A 21,130-nucleotide genomic window follows, 5' to 3' on the forward strand; every position below is an offset into this window, starting at 1 on the left:
AGATGATTAAGAGGCAGCCTGGTAGCTGTGCATTGCCTGTCTTGGCTTCATAAACATTCCTTCCTCCCTCCACCTGCCTCCAGGACGAGATCCCAAAGACAGGGCACAGAGAAACCCTGAAATAATTAAAATCAAGTTACTACAAATAGTTTGTGAAGTTGGAGTTCAAAATGAAGATGTAAACAATTAGAGCAAAATAAAGTTACTTTTTTTATTCAGCTGAGTCAGAGACAAGCAAAAATGCTACAGGGAAAGGAGAAATACAGATTACACTGGGATGATAAGGGGTGTGGTCATGGAAGTCTTCCTGGAGGAGGTGAGGCTGAATCAAAAATTTGAAGGTTCTTGATACATATGCATATTTATATTTCCACCAGTATCCAGGAGATCCTGTTCCAACCAATTCAGTTCTCTACCGCAGGGAGGTGAATCCAAGCATTCCTCAGATGCTCAGAGCCCTGTGAGAACTCTTCAGGGGGCTAGTTCCAGAGCTAGGGACTGTGCTCAGGATGGCTGATGTTGAGGACTGCAGGACACTGTTTCTTGCAGATGCTTCACTGACCGGCAGGGGGCGCAAGCTTGCCATAGCCTGGGGCCCGGGAGGCCCAGGGAGGAAACCCGTGGGTGGAAGCCAGGATGCTGAGTCTCCCGGCATAATAGAGGGAGTGAGCACTTGGGGGAGCGTCAGCCCCCCAACCCCCACCCCAGGCTTCCACCCGCCCTCCCCCAGCCCTGAATCCAGCCCTCATTTTATGAACAGTTCATCCAAGTGCCACCCAGGCCTCATCCTGACTCGTAACTGCGCTAGGAAAGGTAGGAGTTGATGGCCCAGCATGATTTCCAGGGATCCCAGGACGGCTGGAGAGTGAGCCGGGCCAGTGGTGTTCCCACCTGGACTCCTCAAGCCTGAGGCTTGTGGAGAGACCTCCATGAACTAAGTTCCTTAACAGGGCTGCTGCTGCGGCTGCTGCTAACTCGCTTCAGTCGTGTCCGACCCTGTGTAACCCCATAGACGGCAGCCCACCAGGCTCCACCGTCCCTGGGATTCTCCAGGCAAGAACACTGGAGTGGGTTGCCATTTCCTTCTCCAATGCATGAAAGTGAAAAGTGAAAGTGAAGTTGCTCAGTCATGTCCGACTCTTAGCGACCCCATGGACTGCAGCCCACCAGGCTCCTCTGTCCATGGGATTTTCCCGGCAAGAGTACTGGAGTGGGTTGCCTTAACATGGCAAGTGTAGAAAAATAGTTATGGGCAAAGATGTCCATTGTAGTAATTGAACAGAGACCAGTCTAAGTATTGGTTAATGTTACTGCTGCTGCTGCTGCTACCAATGCTGCTACTACTAAATAATAAAAACAAGTAATACACCTACCAAATGATGAAATAACTCCTAGCCATTGAGAACACTGTCTTCCATGGAAGCAACCTAAAAGTCCAACAGAGAAATGCATAAAGAAGTGGTACATACCCACAGTGGAACACTAATCAGTTGTAAACAAGAGTGAAATAGCGCCATCTGCAGCAACATGAATGCACCTAGATATTACCACACTAAATGAAATAAGTCAGAGACAAATAATATGATATCACTTATATGTGCAATCTTAAATATGACTTGAACATATTTACAAAACAACAACAGCCTCACAGAAGGAAATGGCAACCCACTCCAGTATTCTTGCCTGGAAAATCCCATGGACGGAGGAGCCTGGTAGGCTACAGTCCATGGGGTTGCAAAGAGTTGGACACGACTGAGCGACTTCACTTTCACTTTCAACAGACTCACAGACATAGAAAACAAGCTTATGATTACCAAAGGGGAAAGGGAATGGAGGATGGATAAACCAGGAGTTTGGGATTAGCTGATGCAAACTACTATATATAAAATAAACAATAAGGTCCTACTGTATAACACAGGGAACTATATTCAATATCCTGTGATAAACCATAATGGAAAAAGAGTATGAAAAAGAATATATATATATATATGTATGTGTATATATATATAACTGAATAACTTCACTCTACACCTGAAACTAACATGGCATTGTAAATCAACTATGCTTTAAGAACACTCAAGTCTTCAAGAACTCTCTGATAATGTGGGATAATTCTCATAATATAGTGCACTGATTCTCCATTTGTCCTTCAAGAATCACTTTCTGCACTGCTCTGCACCCCAGGATATCGACCCCAGCGCAAGACTTCATCCCAAGTCCCTTTGCTTCTGGCCGCAAGTTGGAGACGCCAGTGGGAGATGGCAGCAGGAGGTGGAAGGTGGTTAGGAGAAAAGGTAGGATGCGTCTTCTCCACCCTCTCTTGCCTTGGTGCCTCTAGACAAGCGATCTCCCGGGGGGCAGCCCTCATCTACATCTGCACCCTCTCTGGGCTCCGTCACCACCATCTTCTCCCCTTGTCCTTTTGGCACTGATAGTAGTAAGAGCTTCCTGCTCTGGGCAGCTCCTGGGTGCCTGGGCATCCTTCGCTGGTTCCCTTAGACTTGCCCACATCTCTGTAAGCTGTCCTTCACTAAGCGGCTCTTCGTCTGAACCATCAGAGTGAATGCTTTTCCTGTCAGGTCTCTGGGTGACACAGATGTGAAGTGAAGAGAGACAAATACAAAGCTTTGTGCAGAAAAAGAGGCCCAATGCTCTGTCTGCATCATTTCACTGAACCCTCACAGCGGCACGGCAGGATGCAGTCAAAAGGAGTGTTGATACCAGATTCAAATTTAGAAAGCATTGGAAGGAACATTCTAATCATGTATTCATGGAAAGGAAGAAGATGCTGACAAGGAAAAAGTGAAAAAGGCACACTGGATATTTATTTCATTTTTAAATGGACAAAAGTGTCTCCTAGATTGTAATTTTTCATGCCTAATACTTTACCTCTTTTAAGAATGTGCTTCTGAGAGGAGGAGGGGGAAGAAGCCCTGTGAGCTCAGATGACCTGATTTTTCCTGACACCAAATTCTAAGCCAACTTGGACCAGGCAGAGCTGACTTAATTTCTTAGAATCCCAGCTCTTCCACTGTGTGATGTTAGTCTTTTAAATGTGTACGGTGATTAATACCTACCTCCAGGGTCATTGTGATGACTGATGAGTCAGTGATGTGAAGTGTCTGGCCCTAGGCCAAATCACTGTGGGGACTCAGCAACCTTGTCTAGAGTGGATATACTGCTGCAGCCGCGTGGTGATGAAGAAATGGGGTATAAGAGGCAAAAACTTCGTGCTGTGAGCTATGCCTGGCATGTGGCAGTGGCCCTTAATAAGCAGCTGACAAGTCCGTGAATGAACAAATGGATGCTCTGCCCAGATCTGCCCTCCCCAGGCTGACTCCCAAGAACACTGTGCAGCCTCCTATCTTTCTTTTTTTTTGGCTATGCAGACCCTTTGTTGAGGCTCTCAGGCTGCCTTAGTTGCAGCGAGCTGGTTTAGTTCCCTAACCACGGTTTGAACCTGCATCCCCCTGCATTAGAAGACAGGTTCGTAACCACGGGACCACCAGGGCAGTCCCCGTCCGCTCTCTCACAGGAGGCCATTCTCCATCCTACTTTGCTTTAATTACTGTGTGTACAGGCAGGCTCCTTACCACTAGCGCCATCTGAGAAGCCTGAGGAATTTCCACCAACGGTGGCTTCAAACAGCACACAGTTCTTATCGGAGGTTTCGGGGGGCATCTCACTGGGCCTGCTACTCAGGGACTGGCAGGCTGTGTTCAAGGAGCAGGCAGGAGTGTCTTCTTATCTGGAGCCTTGACTGAGGCTAGCCTCAGAGCCTCGGCCCAGGCTGTCAGCTGGCCTCAGGGTCTCACAGACTCATTCTGGTTGCTGGCAGAGCTCAGCTCCTTAGTTGTAGGACTCAGGTCCTTGTTTTCATGCTGGCTGGCTGAAAGCATTCCTCTAGGCTCCTCAAGGTTGCCCCCACTTCCTTGCCAAGTGACCCCCTCACCACATGGCAGCTTCCTTCCTCAGAGTCGGCATTAATCCCCGTGCCATAGAATGTAATTTATCAAAGGAGTGACAGCCTGTCACCATTGCCATATCCTATTGGTCAGAGGCAAGCCCCAGGTTCTGCCCACACCCAGTGAATGGGTGGGTGGGTGAATCACAGGCTGTGATTCACAGGGGTCTCCTTAGAGTATGTGTGCCACACCTGTCCCCTCACAGTTCCGTTATCTGTTGGGTATAAGCAAACTTGTATCTTTTCCTCCTATACATGCTATTTGTATTTTCCCCTGGATGTTCAGGAAGTATTCACTTATCACCAGATAATTCCATAATATTATGGCAATGTTTGCAGCTGGTTTCCTTTCAGGCAGTGGAAGAGATGGACTCACTACCAGAAGCCTTTAGACTCTTCAGATTCACTGCTCAGGTGGTCATGCACTTGCCCTATCAATTCACCCATTTATTGGCTTATATTTCTTGAGCACCTGCTGTGTGCTTAGCTGTTCATAAAGGTAATGCTAGTCTCTACCTAGGGAGCCAATTTCTTTACTTCCTTCTTTTCCTTCTGTTGAGTAAAAGCCAATTTCTTCATTTTCAGTCGAGATATCTCTTTAACCGCAGATCACAGAAAATCCAAAAAATAGTGACTTAAATAAGTAAGGGGTATATACTAATCACGTAGCAAGAAGCCCAGGGCTAGAAAGTCTAGGGTTGGTGCAGTTGCTCAAAGCAACTCCTTGCTCCAGCATTTAACTTTAGTCCTCATGGTCACAAGACTGCTACCCCAGCACCAGCCATAGCATCCATATTTCACACAGGAAGAAGCAAGTGAGAGAAGGAGAGATGCCTTTTTATTCTGGAAGGATCAGCCTTCCTCAGGACTTCCACTTCCATCATGTTGACCAGAATTTGACCACATGGTCACCACTAACTCTGAGAGATCTGGGGGAGGTGAATTTTTTAGCTGGGCACATTGTCATCAGGAACAGAATTAAAGTTCCATTAGTAGAAAGATGAGAAATGGATTGGGGGTTGGTCATCTGCAGAACCACTTGAGGCCCCAGACCAAATCTCCATGGCCTCTCAAAGCTCAGGAAACACGTCTACGGTTCCCTGCAGTGACAGAGGCCAATTCCTTCTGGGTCTTCATCAACAGCCTACGCTGACACAGGGGTTCCTGCTTCATTTGCCAGGAGAGCATCGTCCAAGGAACAGTTGTTGTCCGGTCGCTAAGTCATGTCTGACTCTTTGCAACCCCATGAACTGCAGCATGCAAGTCTTCTCTGTTCTTCACTCTCTCCCCAAGTCTTCTCAGACTCACGTCCATTGAGTCAGTGATGCCATCCAACTCTCTCATCCTCTGTCGCCTCCTTCTCCTCTTGCCCTCAATCTTTCCCAGCATCAGGGTCTTTTCCAATGAGTCAGCTCTTCACATCAGGTGGCCAAAGTTTTGGAACTTCAGCTTCATCATCAGTCCTTCCAATGGATATTCAGGGTTGATTTCCTTTAGGATTGACTGGTCTGCTCTCCTTGATGTCCAAGGAACTCTGAAGAGTCTTCTCCAACACCGCAGTTCGAAAGCGTCAATTCTTCGGCCCTCAGGCTTCTTTATGGCCCAACTCTCACATCCATAGATGACTACTGGAAAAACCATATCTTTAACTATATGGACCTTTGTTGGCAAAATGGTGCCTCTGCTTTTTAATACACTGTCTAGACTTGTCATAGCTTCCAAGGAACAAGTGTCTTTTAATTTCATGGCTGCTGTCAGCATCTACATTGATTTTAGAGCTCAAGAAAATGAAATCTGACAGTTTCCACATTTTTCCCCATCTATTTGCTATGAAGTGATAGGACCGGATGCCATGATCTTCTTTTTTTGAATGTTGAGTTTTAAGCCAGCTTTTTCACTGTCCTCTTTCATCTTCATCAATAGGCTCTTTACTTTCTCTTCACTTTCTGCCAGTAAAATGGTATCATCTGCATATCTGAGGTTGTTGATCTTTGGCAGTCTTGATTCCAACAGCAGCTGCCATAAAATGGAGCTCATGGCTCTTCTGCCCCAGGAGTCCTGCCATCCATGCTCTCTGGAGGCAGGAGAGGTCGCTGTGTAAAGCAATGCTTAGAGGGCAGGTCTCTTTTCCTTCTCTTTTTGCATGAAAAACATGCGGAATGTAAGGGAATTCCATGCAGGCCCAGTCTGCCCCCAGAGCCATCCTACTTGCCCACCTCATTCTGCCCTGTGTCCCCAAGGGTCACCCCAATGGCTTCATTGTGATTGCAGCTTGGGCAGCAGGGTGACAGGTAGGAGGGAGGGTCTTTCTTTTTCCCTTTCTACCTCAGGTCCTGTCCCCACCATAGCTCCACCGCCCTTGAAGAGGCCTGCTGATTTTCTGCTTTGCTGAGGGATCCCCACCTCTGGGCCCAGAGACACCACCTTCCTGTGTCACTCTCTAGCCCAAGCTGGTCCCTGTCCACACTGATTTTGGTTCTCTGTCGGCTTCCTCAGGCTTCCATCGCCTGTGTGACCAATACTCAGCCTCAAAATCCCACTGCTTTAAATATTCAAGTGGTTCTCGCCTCCTGGCTCGATCTTGACTCAGATAACCAGTACGGTAAACACCCAAATAACCATCACTTAGGTTTGACAAAGATTGCAGTTCTGCCGTACTTGTTTCATCTATTTTTGTTTTTGTGGGAAAGAAAATCCCAGCCCTGCTGATGTTGCTTAAATGAGTTCAGTATATATCTCTGAAGAATAAGGATGTTTTCTTACATAACAAGTGTATTTAAACGGCTCCTACCCAAGTTCACATGTTAATGTGTTCAGTCACTCAGTCATGTCTGACTCTTTGCAACCCCGTGGACATTAGTCTGCCAGGCTCCCCTGTCCACAGGATTTCCCAGGCAAGATTACTGGAGCAGTTGCCATTTCCTTCTCCAAGGGATCTTCCCGACCCAGGGATCAAACCCGAGTCTCCTGCACTAGCAGGCAGATTCTTTACCACTGATCCACCTGGGAAGTCCAACATGCCTAACAAAACGAGAGAAAGTTCCTAGTGGTCATGTACCACCCAATCCATAGTCATATTCTCCCAGTTCTGGAGTTGACTATTTTACCATTGGGCTTGTTTGAATTAAGGTTTAAACAAGGCCCACACATTGCATCTGGTACATGTGCTTCCCGAGTGTCTTTCGTTCTGAGTGTCTTTTAATCTGACCAGTCCTCCCGTCACAAGATGCACACACGGACTTTCCTGGTGGTCCAGTTAGGACCTGGTGCTTCCATCGACGGGGTCCTGGTTCAATCCCTAGTTGGCGAACTAAGATCCCACATGCCATGCAACATGGCCAAAACCAAAAACCTGTCATACACACTCAGGGTGGGGGGCACTGCCATCCTTAGCCCCCAACTCACCCTGGTTGTACCCTCTCTCCCTCACAGAGTCGCTCACACCGATGCTTTCTTTCCCAGGACATCCCTGGATGCCACAGTGAGGCATTGAACTCTGCCCCCACCCTGCCAACCTGCTGCAGGCAGTGAGGGGTGTGTTGTCTGTAAAGGATTTAGAAACAAATAGTGAAACCATTTGCTATGGACTGAATTGTGTCCCTCCCCACCAGATTCCTAAGTTGAAGCCCTAATCTCCAATGTGATGGCACTTGGAGGTGGGGCCTTTGGGTGATTAGGTTTTGATGAGGTCGCAAGGGTGGGAAACCCAAATGGGATGAGTGTCCTCCTGAGAAGAGGTGGCAGAGAGCTTGTTTCCCTCACCCTGTCTCTCCCCTCACTGCGCAGTCATCCGCAAGCCAGAAAAAGGAACTGAATCTGACGGCACCTCGACCTTGGACTTCCAGCCTCCAGCGCGATGAGCGGTAAATGTCTTTACTTAAGCCCCCCAACCTGTGGTATTCTGTTACAGCAGCCCGGGCTAAGACACCACTAAAAGTCAGTCAACTCTGTTACCAGCATGCACCAGCAGTTCTAAAGAACGTGATAAAATGGTATCATTTATCATTTATAAATATATAATCATATAATCATATGATCATATAAATCATATAATCAAATGTCCATATAAAATGATCATTGTTCAGTGATAAAATGCTCCTTCCTGCAGCCTAGGGCACTCTATCAACCACTCTGTGTCTTGTCATTATGACAAAAAGATTTTACTGGGATCATCAAGGAAGCCGGGGTTAGTGTGTTGAATAAGTGACTAAAATGCCAGTAGGTAGATCTGATGAGGATATGTACCACCAACTGGGCTTCCCTGGTAACTCAGCTGGTAATGAATCAGCCTGCAATGCAGGAGACCCTGGTTAGATTCCTGGGTGGGAAAGATCCCCTGAAGAAGGGAAAGGCTACCACTCCAGTATTCTGACCTGGAGAATTCCATGGACTGTATAGTCCATGGGGTCACAAAGAGCTGGGCACGACTGAGCGACTTTCACTTTCGATTTCTTTCACCACAAGTTAGTGTTTATGTAAAGTCTAAGACACAAAATAGTACTACGTATTGTTAATATTACATATTAATATTAATTACATATCAATATTACATATTAATAATACACATGTAACCAAAGTGTAAAGACTTTCCTAGAAATACCAGACACCAGATTTAAGATAGTGGTTTTCTCTGGGAGAGATCATAGGAGAAAGAAATAAAAGAGGTCCATAGACATAAAGGTAAATTGGGCTTCCCTGGTTTGCCAGATTGTAAAGACTGTGCCTGCAACACGAAGACCTGGATCCAATCCCTGGGTCAGGACGATGCCCTGGAGAAGGAAATGGCAACCCACTCCAGTATTCTTGACTGTAGATTTCCATGGACAGAGGGGCCTGGTGGGCTGTAGTCCATGGGGTCACAGAGTGGGACATGACTGGGTACTAACACATTCACTTTCATAGTTGATATATATATACACATATATCTGTTCTTTTTGAGATTCTTTTCCCTTATAGTTTATTGCAAGATACTGAATATACTTCCCTATGCTATACAGTAGGTCCTTATCTATCCATTTTATACATAGCAGTATGTGTATGTTAACCCCAGTCTCCTAACTTATCCCTCCCCCTGCCCCTTTTTCTGCTTTGGTAACCGTAAATTTGTTTTCTGTGTCTGTGAGTCTTTTCCCATTTTGGATAAAAGCTCATTTGTATCTTTTTTTTAAAATTCCACATGTAAGCGGTATCATATATTTGTCTCCCCGTACACTTTTTGTATGATTTAAATATTCGATTCAAAACAATGCCCATTGACCAGTCACATGCTGGGCAGGCCCGCCAGCAGGCTCGGTGTCCGTTTCCTACGACCCAGCTTCCGTCCTGGCCTGGAGGTGAGACCGAGCCTGGGGCTTCTGAGTCCAGGGTTGGACACCAGGCAGGGGTGTGGCTGACGGGTGAGCCGCCGCCAGCGCTGGAGGGCACTGGGTACCGTACTGGAGAAGCTGGGAGTCCCTGGAGTAGATCAGTGGCTGGGCACCAAGGAGATGGGGGACCCTGGGAGCACGCAGCGGATGGGAAGGGTGGGTCTGAGGCAGAGAAGAGGGGCAATAGGGGAGACCCAGCCCCTTGCCCAGCCTGCCGTAGGAGGGCAGCCACGGTGAAAATGGAAGCAGCCAGCGATCACTGTTTATAAAAATAGCTACAAAGTCTTGACAACCCAGAGAGAGTTCTGGGAAAGTTAAATTGAGGGCTGTGGGGAAATGCTCAGGGCTTCTCATCTTCAAAGCATTTCTGAGACATGAGCTCATGAATCCTCCTTCCAGAGCCCTGAGTGAAACATAGGGACGAGGGAAGGTGGGGATGGCGTGTGGATGACCTCCTCCAAGAGGGGAAGCCGGCAGCCGGAGGGTTCCTCAGGGGATGCTGCTTGAACGTGCCCTCCTGCAGTCTCCTTCTCCGCCCGGTCCCTCAGACCCAGCCTGGGCAGGGGCCTGGCTTTGCAGCCACAGACAGGCCATGCAGGACACTGGGCGGGGTCACTCTGAGCTGCTAAGATCGTGGTCCCGGTGATAGAGACCAGCCTGTGCTGCTGGTTGGGGGTCATGCTGGGCGGGAGTCCATTGAGACCCATGGGATTCAACACAGGCAAGATCTGATGAGCAGACCCCAGGCAGGCAGAAGGTTTGGAGCAGATGAAGCAATAGGAAGGGAATGAGGGCAGAGGGAAGCCAGGATGGATGTGCCCCCTACGCTTGGAATAGGGGTTCCTAGGACTGAAAGCCAGGAACCAGGTCCTTCGACTCCACTGCTGGGGATTCTAGGAGCCTAAAGTATGGAGGTTATCACACTTCCACAGACGGAGAAACCAAGAGTGCTAGAGTGTCACACGGGGGCAGTGATGGGATTTGAACCCTTGTCCCTTGGCACAAATCACCTTGCTCCTGGCCATCTCCTGCTGATTCTTCAAGTTTCCACTGAAGAACCTCTCCTCTGGAGGCCTTCCCGGCTGCCCCAGGGTGTCTCGAGCACCTAGAGCAGGCTCTCCGAGAACACCCACCACGCTGATCTGGAGGCGGCTCTTTGCGTGTCACCTTCCACCAGACGAGGGGTTCTCCCTCACTGACTCCCAGCCCTGGCAGCACTCCCCTGTGACCTGGCTTGCCCCCGGTTCTTGCAGGTTGACCTCCAACTGGCAAAGCCTTTCCCTGGGTCTTAGGTCAAGAGGAGAGGATGGGAGTCAGAAGTCACTGCCCTGCAGCTGAGGGACTGGGCGGCCTGACAGGCAGGAGCTCTGAGTGATAGTCCAGAGTTAAGACATGTGGTCCCCGCAGTCAGGCCTGTCCCAGTGTGGATGGAGCATCCAGGTCCTAGATGCCAGGGTGCATCCATGAACAAAACAGCGATATTAATAAGAACCTTTACTCCAGGAAAAACTACCCAGACCCAAAAGCATTACTTCAATTTCATGGTTCAGCACATTCTCCTCCAGTCTCCGTGGTGAACGATGATTTCATTGCCTTCAACAGAAGGCGTATTTGTGTGTGTACATATGCTTGAGAGAAATTTACTGAAAAGATATGGGTACGAGACCAGCTGGCAACAGTTTCCAAGCCAGGATCCTCTTTGAGCAATCTGCTCAAAGTTCTTGTTTGCAATGCTCAAAACCCAGCGGGGGGAGAAGGCAGTGTGAGGAATATACAGGGGCAAATTTACACTCACCCCCTCAAAGAAGGGAGGTCCTGACCTTGGAGGTAGGAATGGAATGGAGACTTTCCCGGGAACTTTAAGAGTCTTGGGTAATTCATTTAGTCCAGACCATAGAGTTCACAAACAGAAGTGAAAGACAGAAATGCAGATATTCACAAGGACCTACTGCATAGCACAGGAAACTATACTCAATATTTTGTAATAACCTATATGGGATAAGAACCTGAAAAAGAATATATATGACAAATATCATATGGCATTACTCATGTGGAATCTAATTTTTTAAAAAGATGAAACAAATGAGCTTGTTTGCCAAACAAACAGACTTATAGATATTGAAAACAAACTTATGGTTGCTAAAAAGGAAACGTGGAGGGGAGGGATAAATCAGGAGCTTGAGATGAACATACACACAGTTCTTTACCTAAGATAGACAACCAACCAGGACCCACTGTATAATACAGGGAACTCTACCCAATTTTCTTTGATACCCTATATGAGAAAAGAATATGAAAAAGAATAAAAATATGTATATGTATAACTGCATCACTGTACTATATACCTGAAACTACCACAACATTGTAAATCAACTATACGCCAGTAAAATTAAAATTTTTAAAAAAGAATACATTAATGGGTCGTCCCAGGTTGTACAGTGGTAAAGAATCCACCTGCCAGTGGAGGAGACACAGGAGACATGTGTTTGATCCCTGGGTCAGAAAGGTACCCTAGAGTAGGAAATGGCAACCCACTCCTGTGTCCTTGCCTGGAAAATCCCATGGGCAGAGGAGCCTGGCAGGCTACAGTCTGTGGGTTTGGAAAGAGTCAGACACAGCTGAGCACACACACACACATAACTGACTCACCTTCTGTATACCTGAAATTAACAGAACGTTGTAAATCAACTATACCTCAATTTAAAAAAGTGTCACATCAAAGAAAAAAAGAAATGCAATTACTCAAGGATCTTTCTTATATTCTCTTTCTCAAAGGCTTTTTCTAGGGCCTTGGTTCTTTGGCCTGCTCAATGGCTGTAATTCCTATTACCTTCTCATAACTAATTTTTTTAACTTTAAAATTTTGTTGACCTCAGAATATGTCAGAAACAGTAGTGCTGAAGAGAAATGGAGGTGGTAAAGGGAGTATGAAAATATAAAATCATAAATTGAGAGGCTATCAAAATGTTTACCTCTGCCTTCCCCTCCTTCCCCAATTTTTTTTTTTAATTGTTATTTAAGCACAGTTGATTCACCATGTTGTGTTAGTTTCTAGTTTAAGCTAAGCGATTTGCATACATATGTGTATATATATATTAATATATATATTCTTTTTCATATTCTTTCCCAATATAGATTATTACCAGACACTGAGTATAGTTTCTGTGCTATGCAGTAGGTCCTTGTTGTTTATCTATTTTATATGGTACTCTGTATATGTTCCCTCCATTCCTCTCCTTCCATTTTGCATCAGTTTCTCCTTAAGGTTCATATGAAGGAGATTTACGAAGGAAAAAAAAAAAAGCCCTGAGCAAAAACATGCCAAGGGACAAGATGAACTGGGGCCTCAGGTTGAAGAAAGAAGGATAAAGATACAGTCACGTCGCAGAACAGTAACATCCCCAGCCCCCCACCACTGCCAAAGATGTCTATGTCCCAATCCCCAGCAGTGCTAACCTGTTAGGCTAGACAAAGGGGAGTTACGGTCTCTAATCAGCTGATCTTAAGTAGGGAGGTTATGCAGGAGAGCTGGACATAATCCTCAGTTCAGTTCAGTTCAGTTCAGTAGCTCAGTCGCGTCCGACTCTTTGAGACCCCATGAATCGCAGCACGCCAGGCCTCCCTGTCCATCACCAACTCCCAGAGTCTACCCAAACCCATGTCCATCAAGTCGGTGATGCCATTCAGCCATCTCATCCTCTGTCGTACCCTTCTCCTCCTGCCCCCAACCCCTCCCTGCATCAGGGTCTTTTCCGATGAGTCAACTCTTCGCATGAGATGGCCAAAGTACTGGAGTTTCAGCTTCAGCATCAGTCCTTCCAATGAACACCCAGGACTGATCTCCTTTAGGATGGACTGGTTGGATCTCCTTGCAGTCCAAGGGACTCTCAAGAGTCTTCTCCAACACCACATTTCAAAAGCATCAATTTTTCGGCGCTCAGCTTTCTTCACAGTCCAACTCTCACATCCATGCATGACCACTGGAAAAACCATAGCCTTGACTAGACGGACCTTTGTTGGCAGAGTAATGTCTCTGCTTTTTAATATGCTGTCTAGGTTGGTCGTAACTTTCCTTCCACGGAGTAAGCGTCTTTTAATTTCATGGCTGCAGTCACCATCTGCAGTGATTTTGGAGGCCAAAAAAATAAAGTCTGACACTGTTTCCACTGTCTCCCCATCTATTTGCCATGAAGTGATGGGACCAGATGTCATGATCTTCATTTTCTGAATGCTGAGCTTTAAGCCAACTTTTCCCCTCTCCTCTTTCACTTTCATCAAGAGGCTCTTTAGTTCCTCTTCGCTTTCTGCCATAAGGGTGGTGTCATCTGCATATCTGAGGGTATTGATATTTCTCCCGGCAATCTTGATTCCAGCTTGTGCTTCCTCCAGCCCAGCGTTTCTCATGATGTGCTCTGCATCCTAGTGGTCCTTAAAAGTGGAAGAGGGAGGGCTGTGAGAAGGGCTCCCGCCACCCCAACTTTGCAGGTGAAGGAAGGGGCTGGAAACCCAGGTGTATATGGCTGATCTCTCAAGCTGGAAAAGGCAAAGATGCAAATTCTCCCTTCAGAGCCTCTAGAAGACTCTGATTTTAGCCCAGTGAGACCTACATGCTGTGTTCTGCCTAGTCGCTCAGTCGTGACTCTTTGTGACCGCCATGGGCTGTAGCCCACCAGGCTCCTCTGTCCATGGGGTTTCTCCAGGCACGAAGACTGGAGCGGGTAGCCTATCCCTTTTCCAGGGGATCTTCCCAACCCAGGGATCAAACCCAGGTCTCCCACATTGCAGGCGGATTCTTTACCAACTGAACCACCAGGGAAGCCCAGTGAGACCCATGTGGGATTTCTGACGTACGGAAGGCCTGCAGCAGGGAGCTGGAGGGCCTAAAGGCAGCTCTAGGGGCAGGAAGACACAGGACCAACTGGACTGAATTCTTCCCGGGCCACCAGGGCCTCGGGGCAGGGAGGAGGCATAAGGCACCTCGCCCTGCTGGCCCTTCTCATTCCCAGGACTGGCTGCTAAGAGTGTGGAGCTCAGTGCAAAGTGAAAATGCAGGGCCCCTGTTCACAGTTATAAAGAACTTTGAGAGTGTGGCAGGGCTGTTCTGAGCCTGGGACCCCATGTGCCTGCACACATCACGTGCCCACGAAGCCAGCTCTGCTTGTAATGATTGGGACCCACACTGTCACCTGGCCGATGGAGCCCGGGTTATTCAGGAGCTCTTTCTTGGGCCTCTGGCTGCTGACAAGCTGCGTGCCTGGTCACAGGCCACAGCTTCCTGAATCTCTCCTAGTTCTCCCATGGTTGGCCTTTGCCCCTGACCAGAGACTTTAAAAGGAGGATGTGCCTGATAGATTCATATTAACAGAAGCTTCTCTCTGTGCTTCTGCCTGCCTGGCCACCCCTGAGCTGCTTCCTTCTGCTGTTGCTAAGGATGCTTCCGCACCCACAGGTGGGGGCCCACCCAGTCTGAGAGAGCTCAGGTTGGCAGCAGGAATCATAGGCAGAATTTGTACCTTAAATTAGAGCAAGAGGAATAAACGCCCATTCTTCTGGAGTTTAGGATCCCTGTTTATGTTCCTTCCGTAAAAACCTATATTGTTGCAGAACTCACATAAGCTATAGCCATGTGTGACCCCATACACCCACCTGCCCAGGCTCCCCTGTTTCTGCCCACCCAGTGACTGAGGCTCTGTGTTCAGTCTGCTGGCCCAGCTGGAGTGGGCCCAAGAAAATCTTGGTTTTCTTTTTTTTTTTCCTCTCATTTATTTATTTAGTTGTGCCAGGTCTTAGTTGTGACCTGCGGGATCTTCAGTCCTCGTTGTGGCAGGCGGGATCTTTAGCTGTGGCATGTGAACTCTTAATTGCAGCTTGTGGGATCTAGTTCCCTGACCAGGGATTGAACCCAGGCCCCCTACACTGGCAGCATGGAGTCTTAGCCACTGGTCCACCAGGGAAGTCTCTTATTTTGATTTTCTATTGCTATTTTCCTTGTGCCTGTATTTCTACTTATGTTCTTATTTTTGTTCTTCCCAGGAGCAGTTTGCTGTGTCCCTGATATAAGCCATTTTTTTTGTTGTTGTTGAAAGAGATAGGGTAAAAACAAACAGACAAACCAAATTCTAGCTTTTTTTTTTTTTAAGCCATTGAAGACATATCAAGGCCTCCCTGCCACTATTGAGCAAATTCTTTCCCAGGCTGGTCTGAGTTGCACCCAGACTTACACTAGGCTTTGTTCCAAGGGGGTGGAGGTGCCAGAGGGGAGACTGCAGCCTGAAAGACATCCAAGGAAAAAGGCTTCATTTACAAGCGCCCGCATCACACGGTTGGCAGTGCTGAGCTGAGCTGTCTCCCAGCTTCCAGGGGAAAATGAGAGACATTCCCCCAGAGCTTCCCTTTCAAGCTCTCACAGCTGGAAGGGTCGCACAGCCAAGTTCCACCCTCTTCAATGCAGGTTGTCACTTGGATGCCAGGGTCTGCTGATCTATTTGTCAAATACCTCATGTGAGAAAAAGACCCATCACACATCTTTCTGCTTATCCATCCTTCAATGCCCCATTTAGCACAAAAGAACCTCACTCTCCCTTTTTCTCTTCTGCTGCAGCTAAAAGGCCCCTCCCAAGAGAAAAATTACAAAGAAAACAAAAGAAAGAAAGGCGATTTCTGAGCCGACCCCTCATTTGTAATTCTGCACCTGAGGCTGTTTGTTTCCTTAAACTGAGAACAGGAAGGGCGCTTGGGGACCCTCTCATGTAACCCCTTATTTTACAGATGGAAAAGCAGTTGCCTGGTGAGGTCAAGTGACTCATCCAACTAGCAAGGGCATGGGCAGGGTCAGACCCACATCCCCTGATCCTAAGCTAGCCTTTACCCACTGCGCCACTGACGTTTCCTTGTGACCACAGTCACAGACTCTTGTAAGATTTCGTGATTCAACTAGACGCCGCCCTTGCAGAAGGATAACATGAGACAGCCCGGTGGCTTCTAGGCTGTTTTAAACCAACAACCCAAACAGTCAAATTTAAGAACCCAGCTTATTTTTCTTGTCATGCGGAATTCATGCAGACGTTCCCTAACTCACAAATAAACTGTGTTCTAACAGTGTGTTTGGAATTTGCTATTTAGGACACAGAATGTGTTTTCTTCCCAGGAAATCATGTGATCTGATGTGGTGAGAAGCCCAGGCCAGGTCACAAAGGCTGACTTAACCAAGAAATAACCACAGTGGAGTTGAAACAACCCTCTGTCCTATTGTTTCCGAGCAGAAGCATATTCTAAGTTTCAAGTGGGACTAGTGGAACCAGCAGGGCTTCCCTGCTGGCTCAGCAGTAAATAATCTGCCTGCAATGCAGGAGACACAGGTTCGATCCCTGGTTCGGGAAGATCCCCTGGAGAAGGGAAAGGCTACCCACTCTAGTATTCTTGCCTGGGAAATCCCATGGACAGAGGAGGCTGGCGGGCTGCAATCCATGGGTTGCAAAGAGTCAGGCACGACTTAGTGACTAATCAACAACAACAGGTGGAACCAGCAAGCTCACCAGGGCCCCCGGCGGAAAGAGGTCTGGCCCAGATAGCTAAGAGGCCCCACAGACCCGTGAACTGGGCATGCGCTTTGGATGTGAACATGGAGCTGGTTTTGAGTCACCTCTGCTAATTAATAACTGGGCTAGTTCCTTAAGTTCTCTGAGCCTCCGACAAATGATGATTCTAACACCTCACAGGCGACATACAAGCACGAAAGAAGACAATGCATTAGAAGGACCTAGTAAAGGCTCTTGGGTCTGTAGCAAGCCATCATTTATCACTGTAGCAGCTCAGGAGAGGGGCGGGGGTGGCCCTAGCACTTTGAGGAAACGGGATGCTCCACTGGAGGAGGGACTCTGGGGTGAGGAATAGTCCAGCCACAGCCTGATGAACCGGAGGCAGTGAGGGGGCCCTGGGCTCTCAGCCCCACCCCTGTCCCTTAGGCAGCTGCTGCGGCTCCACCGCTGACCGAGGGGAGCGGGGCCCTAGGGAGCCCCTCCACGGCCGCTGCAGGTAACCCCACTATTGAAAGGGCTGGACTCAGCAGTGTGCAACTATAAAGCAGGCTGCCCTTCGCAATCATCTTCGCCTCCCCGGGGACCATCTCCTGAACCTCCCATTGTGTTTCTGGGCCTTTTCATGTCTCATTTCAGTAACTAAAATGTACCGACCAGTGTCATAATCAAACTCAAAACCATTAGATTTAAGCTCTGTGCTGGCCTGCTGCTGCAGGCTGAGGCCTACTTCAGGCTTAGAAGCTGCTGTGGCGAGGGGAGGGGGTCTGTGTCATCTGCTGCTTCTCTCTTCCAGCTCCATCCCAACCCCAGACTCCTTCACCAGGTTTCAGACCACCTGAGGTCAGATTCCACAGACAGAGGGCCTGGGAGCTCTGGTCGAGTCCTCCGGGTGTCTGATTCACTGAACCTCCCTCTGGCCCAGGACTGTGGCTCCAGAGTGGAACCTCAAAGCCTTTTGCCCTTGTCTGGAGGGGAAATAAAAGTGCCAGAACCCTCTCCCAAGAATCTGGTACCCGATTGTCCTTATCTGCCCGGGGCTGCAGAATTTCCAGTATGCCAGAACTGGGACAGCCCCAGCCAAACCAGGAGGCACTGGTCACCTTACTCAGGGGGGTGCACAGGGCACACTCCTCAGCTGCCTCCAAAGGAACCATTTCCTTGTGACTCTTCAGCCTGGGTTGACCAGTGGACTAGAACTGGCAGACCAGCTTTATGGTCTCTCAGCAGGTTCAGTAGAGTGGGTCTACCTCGCTCTAAGGTGTAGATCCTTGGCATTTTCTAAGTGGTTGCCTTGGAGACCTCTGCCTAAATGGGAACCCATCCTCCCAAATGGATCAGAGAAATTTCCAGTGCTCAGGTGAGTCCTGAACTAAAGAGTCCCCCGCCCCACCCCACCCCTGCCAGGTGCTTAAGGACATTTCAGTAGGGATTTTCAAGAGAGAAATTGTGCAAATGGATATAGATCATGGCCTGGTCCAAATTTTAGCTCCTTTCATTACCTTGGGCTGTGTTACCTCAAGCAAGTTGTTTAGCATCTCTGTTCCTCAATTTCCTCACCTGTGAAATGGGTTAACAATGGTACGTACCTCCTAGAAGACCTTAAGGATGATGAGTTAACCCACGTTGCGCAGTGTCTGGGACCTAGAAATTGCATAATAAATGTTAGTTCTATCAACATTATTACAGCAACCTGGGATTGGGTAATAAAAACTATTAAAAGTTTCAAATCTGTTGCAGGCGTATTTTCCTAAGCTATTTTCTCAACTTGAAAGCAGATTAATGAGTCAGTGTTGCAGAGGCTCCAGGGAAAGGGCACATACGCATCCACTGGTTGGGAGAGTTTTACAGTCTCTTTGGAAGATCATTTAGCAATAAGTTTCGAAAGCCCTAAAAATGCCTTTGACCCAACAATTCTGCTTCTAGGAATTTATTCTGAGGAAACAGAGAACTGGCTAAAGATTAATGTGCGTTATTATTCACTGCAAATATACTTAACGTAAGAAACGCCTGGAAACAATCCAGACATTTTTTCGAATTGGGTTATAGGTGCTGTAGCACGTTGTGTGAGTCCCTGCTGTACCAGGAAGCGAATCGGCGTTGTGGATCCATCCACCCCTCCCTCGCGGACCTCCCTCCCCCTCCCCGGCCGCTCTATCTGGGCCGTCACAGAGCTCGGAGCTCGGCTTCCTGTGCCTCAGAGCAGGTTTCCACTAGTTCCCTGTTCCACACGCGGCTGTGTGTGTGTGTGTGAATCCCGCCCGCCCCTTTTCCTCCGCCCCGCGTCTGCAAGTCCGTTCTCCTCACTGGCATCTCTATTCCTGCTCTGCAAATAGGTTCCTCTGCACCGTTTTTTTAGGTACCACCTGTATGTGTTAATACACAATATTTGTTTTTCTTCTTCTGGCTTACTTCACTGTGTATGACAGATTCTAGGTCCATTCATGTCTCTACAAATGACCCAATTTCATCCCTTTCTATGGCTAAGTAATTCCATTGTATATATGTACCACATGTTCTTTATCCATTCATCTGTAGATGGGCTATGAAAAGTGATATCATTGGTCTATATTTATTAACATGGAAGATGTTCACAATATATATAGTGTATATATTTATAGAGTATACATTTTAAACTGTATTTTATACAATATAAAATAGTGTATATTCCAAGGTTTTTCAGAGCATAGGTATTATTAAAGTCCACCTGAAATGAGAATGTATACATAATTTTATAACTTGCTTCTTTTTTGGCTTAACATTATATAAGAACTATTTTCCACCATATAACAAAGCTTCTACAAACTTCAATAGTAATAATACTCATCAAATTGATGTTTCATGATTTAGATAATCAGTCATTTATTATTAGAGCAAGTTATTCCAAATATGTTTTTGTTAGGTATATATTGTTAACATTTGGGGCATAATTTTTTGTTCACTTTCAGGAGTAGTATTTTCTTAAGAGTAACACCCCAAAGTCAAAGCAAAGTGTGTTTGAGAGGCATATAAATATTTTTAAGGTTTTCAATATATACTGCTTTCCAACTCCATTATCCCAATTCACACCAAGCCTTGGTCTGAAGTCTATGCTTTCCATTTAATACAGCTTTCCCACTCTTCTCAGTAAAGAAAGGAGATTGCGCTTCACACATAATGCTTTCCAAAGCTTTCCTTTGAGCAGATCATCCTGAGAGTGATGTTTCTGTCATGATGAGCTCTGGTAGTTGACGATGAAACAGTGCACCAAGTTACCACAGATACAGAAAAAAAAAAAAGGAAAAGAATATTTCATGGTAACCAAACCCCTACACATGCTCACCAACAGATCAGTCTATATAGAAGAGTAATTGATTAGGCAGTATTACCTCAACATAATTCAGCAAGTTTTAAGTGCTTCTTTAAAATTTGTTTTTCAGTTCAAATTATCTTAAGTGCTTTTGAATTGTTCTTGAGTAAACCTTTATTTCTGATTAATTTTGTATATTTTTTTCAGAATTCTGTAAAAAAATTTTTTAAAATCTATCCTTTTAACTTATTATTGTACTATCCGTTTTATTTTATTTTAAATTTTCTTTATTTTATTATCCTTTTTATTGATTTATTGATTGGCCATACTAAATGACTTGTGGGATCTTAGTTTCCGAACCAAGGACCGAACCCACGCCCTTGGCAGTGAAAGTGCTGTCTTAAACACTGAACAGCCAGGGAATTCCCTCAGATTTCTTGATTATGCAAAGATCAAATGTATTTAGAAAAAAATTTTAGTGGGAGCCTCAGACAAAAACTGACTGGAAGAAGCTTCAAAATGTCAAACACTCTCTTGTTCTATCACAACAGAAGCTAAAAGAGTCTACTTGATAAGAGCATGAAATTAAGGGAAGGAGTCATAAAAAATCACAACTAAGCATATATAAATCATGAAAATGACAAGACAAGTTTATAAGAATCAGATGAGGTCAGAAGCAGTACTTCATTAAGAGGAAGAGATATGTTTTGAGCATAAAAAATGATTTGAATAATCCCCAATTTAATGAAGAAAAATGAATCATATGAATATACTTTTCAAAGATTTGCATTCTTGGTGATTTGACCACAAAATATTGACATCAACAGACTCATAACAGGCTGCTACTAAAAGTACATTGCTCAGCCGGTCAAGAATCCACCTGCAATGTGGGAGACCCCAGTTCAATCCCTGGGTTGGGAAGATTCCCTGAAGAAGGAAATGGCAACCCACTCCAGTTTTCTTGTCTAGAAAATCC

At 46.6% G+C, this 21,130-nt stretch overlaps 1 long non-coding RNA gene across 1 annotated transcript in view; it reads right to left on the minus strand.

Annotated features, from left to right (window-relative positions):
• Window positions 1-233: 233 nt before the first annotated feature.
• Window positions 234-21,130, minus strand: part of LOC122688606 — a 56,044-nt gene continuing 35,147 nt past the window's right edge. Inside the window, exons 2-4 of the long non-coding RNA XR_006339519.1 lie at window positions 18,455-18,509; window positions 1,370-1,427; window positions 234-645 (exon numbers count right to left, since the gene is read on the minus strand). This is a non-coding gene — a long non-coding RNA (uncharacterized LOC122688606). The remainder of the gene's footprint in view (window positions 646-1,369; window positions 1,428-18,454; window positions 18,510-21,130) is intronic.

The sequence above is a fragment of the Cervus elaphus genome, chromosome 33 (assembly GCF_910594005.1).
Source record: "Cervus elaphus chromosome 33, mCerEla1.1, whole genome shotgun sequence".
In the NCBI taxonomy this organism is placed as follows: domain Eukaryota; kingdom Metazoa; phylum Chordata; class Mammalia; order Artiodactyla; family Cervidae; genus Cervus; species Cervus elaphus.